A 7,921-nucleotide genomic window follows, 5' to 3' on the forward strand; every position below is an offset into this window, starting at 1 on the left:
GAAATGATGATACCATGCCAAGTTTCAACATTTTCAGGATTCATTTTGTAGTGATTTTCAATTTCACGGTCATTTAGCTCTCTAAACAATTAGGTAAATGACCGAAAAACAACAAATGATGTTAGAACATGTTGGAAATTGATGATGTTGCTTTGAATGCTGCATACTGAACACAAAAGAAGTCCGGAGTTCAAATAAGTTTAAAAAATATTGAAGTGGCCGTGTAATAGATGAGTTCTCGTCCGAAACCCTGATACTCCGAAAGAGTTTGTCCAGTTTGTACACGAAGTGCGTCCAGTTTTTGCCGTGACCCTCTCTACTCTTCCGCGCATGCTATGCGGGTGGAATGATGATACCATGTCAAGTTTCAACATTTTCAGGATTCATTTGGTAGTGATTTTCAATTTCACAGTCATTTAGCTCTCTAAACAATTAGGTAAATGACCGAAAAACAAAAAATGATGTCAGAACATGTTGGAAATTGATGACGTCGCTTTGAATGCTGCATACTAAATACAAAGAAGTCCGGATAAGTTTAAAAAACATTGAAGTGGCCGTGTAACAGATGAGTTCTCGTCCGAAACCCTGATACTCCGAAAGAGTTTGTCCAGTTTGTACACGAAGTGCGTCCAGTTTTTGCCGTGACCCTCTCTACTCTTTCGCGCATACTATGTGGGTGAAATGATGATACCATGCCAAGTTTCAACATTTTCAGGATTCATTTTGTAGTGATTTTCAATTTCAGGGTCATTTAGCTCTCTAAACAATTAGGTAAATGACCGAAAAACAACAAATGATGTCAGAACATGTTAGAAATTGATGACGTCGCTTTGAATGCTGCATACTGAATACAAAAGAAGTCCGGATAAGTTTAAAAAACATTGAAGTGGCCGTGTAACAGATGAGTTCTCGTCCGAAACCCTGATACTCCGAAAGAGTTTGTCCAGTTTGTATACGAAGTGCGTCTAGTTTTTGCCGTGACCCTCTCTACTCTTTCGCACATGCTATGCAGGTGAAATGATGATACCATGCCAAGTTTCAACATTTTCAGGATTCATTTTGTAGTGATTTTCAATTTCACGGTCATTTAGCTCTCTAAGCAATTAGGTAAATGACCGAAAAACAACAAATGATGTTAGAACATGTTGGAAATTGATGACGTCGCTTTGCATGCTGCATACTGAACACAAAAGAAGTCCGGAATTCAAATAAGTTTAAAAAACATTGAAGTGGCCGTGTAACAGATGAGTTCTCGTTCAAAACCCTGATACTCCGAAAGAGTTTGTCCAGTTTGTACACGAAGTGCGTCCAGTTTTTGCCGTGACCCTCTCTACTCTTTCGCGCATGCTATGCGGGTGAAATGATGATACCATGCCAAGTTTCAATATTTTCAGGATTCATTTTGTAGTGATTTTCAATTTTACGGTCATTTAGCTCTCTAAACAATTAGGTAAATGACCGAAAAACAACAAATGATGTCAGAACATGTTGGAAATTGATGACGTTGCTTTGAATGCTGCATACTGAACACAAAAGAAGTTCGGAGTTCAAATAAGTTATTAAAAATAAAAAAGAGGTGCAATGCTGGTTAATTTGCTTCAAGCCTTTCAGAATAGTGTAGACTGCACTGCACATAGCTTAGTGCAATCTATGCTATTCCGAAAGGCTTGAAGCTAATTAACATGCAGGTGAGGATTGCGCCTCTTCGTCATTGTTTGTGCACTCACGGCTTATAAACCGCTCATACTACCTCTGTCTTGGCAAGGTGGGACTAAAAATCAGCTTACTAAAAAACTCTAGTACCGGTTCATGCCATGAACCGGTACTAAAGGTCTTCATGGGGCCCCAGCCTGACCATAGCCTGACACAGCCTCATTAGTACCGGTTCGTGGCATGAACTGGTACTAAAGGTTGCTCACGAACCGGTACTAATGATGTCTGCCCGCCTAGCCTGGAAATTCTACTTGGAGCAGGAGATTCAATTAAGCGAGATTCGGAAGCTACAATTTCGCCTCTCCCATCAATAGGTTTAGCCGGGCAACCTTTTTCTATATGTTGCTCGTGAGCCGCCAAGTACCAGTCTCGCAACAGTATTGGCGTTAAAGGATCGGTCCTTCACTTGTGATCTTCGACCCAAGACAATGGAAGGGAGCTAAAGCCTTCTTCCTTTTTCAAATTCGTTTATGGAGCAAAAAGAGGTTGTGTCATACCATTTATTCCACCAAAGGACTTGCCATGGTAAGAGGGAGAAGGGGGAAGAAGCACACTTGAAGAGCGCAGTACAACGGGGAGTTGTATGCTGCGTTCGGGAAGGATGAATCGCTCCCGAAAAGGAGTCTATTGATTCTCTCCCAATTGGTTGGATCGTAGGGGCGATGATTTACTTCACGGGCGAGGTCTCTGGTTCAAGTCCAGGATGGCCCAGCTGCGCCAGGGAAAAGAATAGAAGAAGCATCTGACTCTTTCATGCATACTCCACTTGGCTCGGGGGGGATATAGCTCAGTTGGTAGAGCTCCGCTCTTGCAATTGGGTCGTTGCGATTACGGGTTGGCTGTCTAATTGTAGAGACTATTTGATTCAGAGGACAGGGGGGACATATCTCTTGGTGGAAGCCCATTGGTTAACAGAGCACATGCTATCAGAACTAGACAATGAAGAGTTGACTAAGCCTTTCACTATGGAGGAAATAGAGTTAGTAGTTAAAGAGATGAAAACCAATACAGCTCCTGGCCCAGATGGCTTACCAGTAATCTGGAACCGGCACTAATGGTCACATTAGTGCCGGCTCAAATTCAAACCGGCACTAATGTGCTTCACATTTGACCCTTTTTCTACTAGTGTCTGCTTGCCCCAGTACGACGTTGGTCAACCCAATTGGTCAATCCAAATCCCTTCACAGCTTGTCTGTGCACGGGGTTGATGCCCCGTGGTTCTTTTCTCAAATCCTTAATTTGATATGCTGCTCTATTTCAACTCTAGAAGTCCCATTGTAACTCCTGACGAGGCATGCCATGCAGAAATACTTTGTACTGGTGATCCAATCGTTGTTTGGTTATCTCTTCTCAGTTTGACAGCTATAATCGTGTGGGAATTGGTTGCCTCTGAATTGATTCTACTAATCGTGTATTGTTTTGTTCATAGTCTGTAGCATTTTGCACTTTGACTGGAATATATAATATCAGTAGTGCGTTGAACAATTAGTAACTTCTTTCACTTTGCCATGTTAGACACAAACAGTTTGGTTTTGGGCAAGTTGCTTAGAGTAGACAATTTTTTGTTTTATTTCCCTGGCCTAATACCAATGCGATGTGCAGGTAACTTTATATCTCTCGCAAGAGCTCACCTCAACGACCTCATGGAATCGAGATTCATGACTGGGCTCCTCTCTATGTATGCAGGTATTGCTCTGCCAGTAAAGAAGCTCATGTTAATATAATTTATGTGTTTTGCTGAATTTATTCGGAAATGGTCGAAGCACTGAGCAGATGTTCAACTGGATATGTTTTCAGTGCACATATAGTGTTTCCTCAGTTTAATGCAAATTAGTGCCCACTTCTTTGTTCAGGTCTCCATTCTCTTTGCAATTAGCAAGGAACTCAAAGACAGATGTGCATTGGCTCATGTGCATTCTAGTCCCTAGATTATTTGGGGCTTTGGGCAATACAGAATGGAAGAACTTGTAATTTCGATACAGGTTTGGATAGAATGGTGTGGTATGAACAACTACTTTAACCTTTTGTAGTTGAAATCCTGCACACATCTCTCTTGATTTATTTATCTTGTTGGCTCTCATGCACCATTACTTGATGAATCAAATATCACAGTAATATTTCGACAACACTAACTTCCCACAAATGTACAGTTTCTGCATATCAAGGTTCTCTTCCCATGTTTCACTCCTTGTTCAACTGCTGGTATACAAAAGCTTAAACAGCAAAAAATGTATACACATGTTTACCTCTTTAAACACAACAACTCTTACAATCAGGTTTGAATTTACAATGCTGGCCTAGATTCGGGACATGATAGATAATACCATGTTCCACACATAGTAATATATTGTACTGCACCACCGTGTACACAAGTTTCTCTAATTTATTCAGATAGTTTCTGTGTGGACAATCTTTTCCTTTCTAATAAAAACTGAAATTACCCTCATTTTTGTTCAAGAATGCATCCTAAAAATGGATAGCCTCTAAATTAAGTGCATAGAGAGCACAATATCGATCGACAAAATGATCCGCCTATTGAAGATATACATCAGTCATCTATTACTGGAACAAGAGTCTTATTTGTCCAATTTATGCATTATTTAATATTTACTTTATTTCTTTTCACAACAAATATAATTTTCCCTTCCGTGGGTATTCTTCAGATTTACATGTATACTGTGAAGTATTGGTTTTGTCCATCTTTAACCCATTATTTCTATCTTGCAGAGCTATCTATTCAACTATGATCAATTTCTTCTTTGTTGGGGCTTATTTACCACTGTCATAGACAAGTGCTTATTTAGTTCCTTGTCATATTTATTAGTTCGTTGTAATATGTGTTTGATGGATTATGGGGAGTACCTTTCAAACTAATGTTCCTCTTTTTAACTTACATTTTGACATGCATCTCCAAGAAAATAAACAGGAACAGAGTAGTCATGAGGAGTTGTGATGAAACGTGTACACGTAACAATTGTCCAAGCTCTGAAACATTTTTAGATATCGTTGCTGAACCTGTATGGTCATCCAGATGAGGATGTTGCAAGCGCTAACTGGAAATACATGTTCGCAGAAGCTCTAGGGTCATCTAGATGTGGATTTTCCAACCCCTAATTGGAAATATAGAAAGGTAGTTTCGTCTGTAGAAATTGATGGGAGAGTGTAGTACTACAGAAAGGTAATTTTGTATGTAGATATTGATTATTTAGATGCGACTTTCTCAAGTAGCATATTGAATTTATTGTGTCTGATTTGTGTATGACGAACTCACATCATCTTTGTTCATTGTAAACTGATCTAGTTATGTAATGAAATTCAAGTGTTTTTTGAGTAGTTCTTATGTGGACTAATGTATCAATCCAGTAATTCTTATGACTTCGCAACAACATAAAAGAATACTTTTTTGTGTGGTCTTGAGATAATGAGTTGAACACAAAGAAACTTTTCTGTGTGGTCCACTAGTGAGTTAACACACAACCTGATGATCGGGTTGACAACTGCTATAAAAACACTGGAGGAAAATGCAAAGGATTAATCACAAACCATGAAATCAACCATATTTTTTTATCAGATACACTCAATAAGGCACTTAATGATAAGCCTATCACTATTTGATGAAAGCACACACAAATTAGAAGAACAAGCTTCTAGTGGTACTTTTACAAGGAAATTTGGCAACCGCTCGCATGGAGCGATTTTATCGACATGATAATTCAAATGGTAAATGCATTGCAGCCCAATAAAGTATTCACTATACATAATGAAAAATACGACAGTGAAATCTTTGCCTTGTTCCATGCAAAATGAAACAAAAATCTTTGCCTTGTTACAAATTTCACTTGCATCCATATATTTTGTTAGATGAATAACCAAAGACCATCTGAATGACATGTTCCATACATGGCATACGAATTCAAAGTTCCTTCTGGCATCGGCAGATTCAGTCAGGCTTATGAATTCACACAAGCATCGATAGGTCAAAAGACTGCATATGGTTGTGCTTGTGCTTGTTCTAGTAGGTGACATGAGCACCAGTGTTGCAGCACCACTACTCCATGTGCTTCCTCGCAACGCATTCCTTGGTGGTGATGCATCTGTAGACCCCTGCACTATTAGTTCATACTGAATTAGTTAGTTCAGAGGCTGCATGAGAACGAGAAGGAAAATTTGATCTCTTTCTCCTTGCCTTCCATATCAATAGAACTCATTTGAAAATGTGCAAAACTGTAACTTTCACAAAGAAACTTCGCGAGATATTAACAAGCAATAGCTCTTAATATGCAAAACTGGCAGAAGATCAGTATTTCTCTGCGTCAATAGTTTCTCAAAGAGAACATCTGAAGCAGGGGAGATTCTACTGGGGGGGGGGGGGGGGCTTTAACAGGCTCAAGCCCCCCCTCCAGCACTGTAAAATTTGTTTCTACTACTAGTTTTAAGGCCCAGCCCAACTACTTGCAGGCCCAATCCAACACATATTTGCATGACCCAGGCAGCCCAGCCCGCCCTCCATTTTTTTTCTAGATTCGCCACTGATCTGAAGTCAGCATTTTGAGAACACCTTGAACAAGAGTTTCTTGTCATGTCCAGTTGAACAATATGACAAACTAAAGACAATTTTTTGACATGCAAACTAAAGATATATCCTGACTCTAATAAAATCTGATTCAGCATAACACTGGAGATAAAGCGGCATCCAAGACTGAAAGAATTTAGTTCAAACAAAATCGGACCTACTAGCAATTTGGTCTATTTTTTTCTTGAATAAATCGTTTAGATATAAGCAACCTCGTTTTAAACCATAATGCAGATATATCCATAAATGAACCTCTGGTATATGATGCACCAGCATAACACAATTGCAAAAATAAAAATAAGGATTCCCTGTTTTGTTACTGACAGACAGAAGAATGCTAAGAATTGGATAGTACACTGGCAAAAATACTGATGTACAGCAGTAGCGAGTCTAGCGCATAGACCGTTGAGCTTCCCAACCCAATCAACTGAGTAGATGTGAGAAAGTTTATGTCAAAACTATGAAATATATAATACAACAATGATCAAGCTACTTCTTCAATCTACAAGTGTACCTGAAAAGATTAAACATATTGGTATCTTTATTCTCCAAATAAGTAGTAGCCTCCATATGTGATTGTGTAGTGGCGATGGGGTCCGGCAACCAAATCAATTGGATATAAGGAAAACATCATGGTTTGCAACACATTTCCCTCAACTTCTTCATGTCAAATAGACCACGACTTTTTCTCACTTGTCCACTGCATAACACATGCACGAAATACAGAGAAATCAAAGTGTTAGGAGAGAAATTTCCTCTGTGGCAGGTAGCAAGATTAAGGGAGAGCAGAACTTTCCTCGGTTGCGTATAGCAAAGCGTTAGGGGCGAACTTTCCTGTTTCAATAAATCCCTCTCTTCACTTTAAAAAATTTGATCTGGTTTTTGATCAAACCAAGCGAACCCAAAATCTGATTATGATGCAAAACTGCAGTACAACAAGAACATGGTCATTGTATGAACCGAGAATCAAGTTAGCCTTCTACATGATATGGAAATTTCTAAACAACAGTAAAAGAAAAACTAATTGACTGTTAAACTCTGCTCCCACAACAAAATGACCTACCATACTTTTGCTACTGATTTCAGAAACATAGTGCATCGACTTGTTCTAGCATTATAAGACCTTATAGCATAATAAGTTTTATTTCTCAAAACATAGTCATTTCGTTATGCTCTCATTACAGCAGGACAACTGATTCGCTGAAAGATATTCGCCAAACTCATAACACACAAATTCTGATGCACTCCTGTCAAAACAAACAAACTCCTGTTTATCAAAAGTACTTAGGGATGTCACAAGGGGGTGGATGCGGCCAGGTGACCAGATTCGAGAGAGGCAAGATGCGGACCTGGTGCTCATGGGCGCATGAAGTAGGAGCCAGTGACCAAACTTGAAGAGGAGGTCGACCATACCTAGACCATGACGACTCAACGACTGCCGATGAAATCTCTGGATCCAGATTCAGTCAGTTAGGCTAGGATGGGAGGAGATACAAGACAATGGCCCGAGCTCGGGGAGCGCGTCGATACGGCGACCACTGCCCTGGCGCTGAGATCAGGGTCCAACTTGGCGCCGCCGCTTCAGTTCAACTGGATCCCGCCGGTGATCTCTTCCCATCTGTAAAGCTACCGGAG

The 7,921-nt window shown here is 39.9% G+C and overlaps 1 long non-coding RNA gene across 1 annotated transcript; it reads right to left on the reverse strand.

The window, feature by feature from the left end:
• Positions 1-5,306: 5,306 nt before the first annotated feature.
• On the reverse strand, positions 5,307-7,023 carry LOC123180594 (uncharacterized). The gene is made up of 2 exons (XR_006491124.1): positions 6,801-7,023; positions 5,307-5,822 (listed from the first exon to the last, which is right to left on the reverse strand). It is a non-coding gene; the product is annotated as an uncharacterized lncRNA (long non-coding RNA).
• Between the last annotated feature and the right edge of the window lie 898 nt (positions 7,024-7,921).

Source organism: Triticum aestivum, chromosome 1A (genome assembly GCF_018294505.1).
Source record: "Triticum aestivum cultivar Chinese Spring chromosome 1A, IWGSC CS RefSeq v2.1, whole genome shotgun sequence".
NCBI classification, from domain to species: domain Eukaryota; kingdom Viridiplantae; phylum Streptophyta; class Magnoliopsida; order Poales; family Poaceae; genus Triticum; species Triticum aestivum.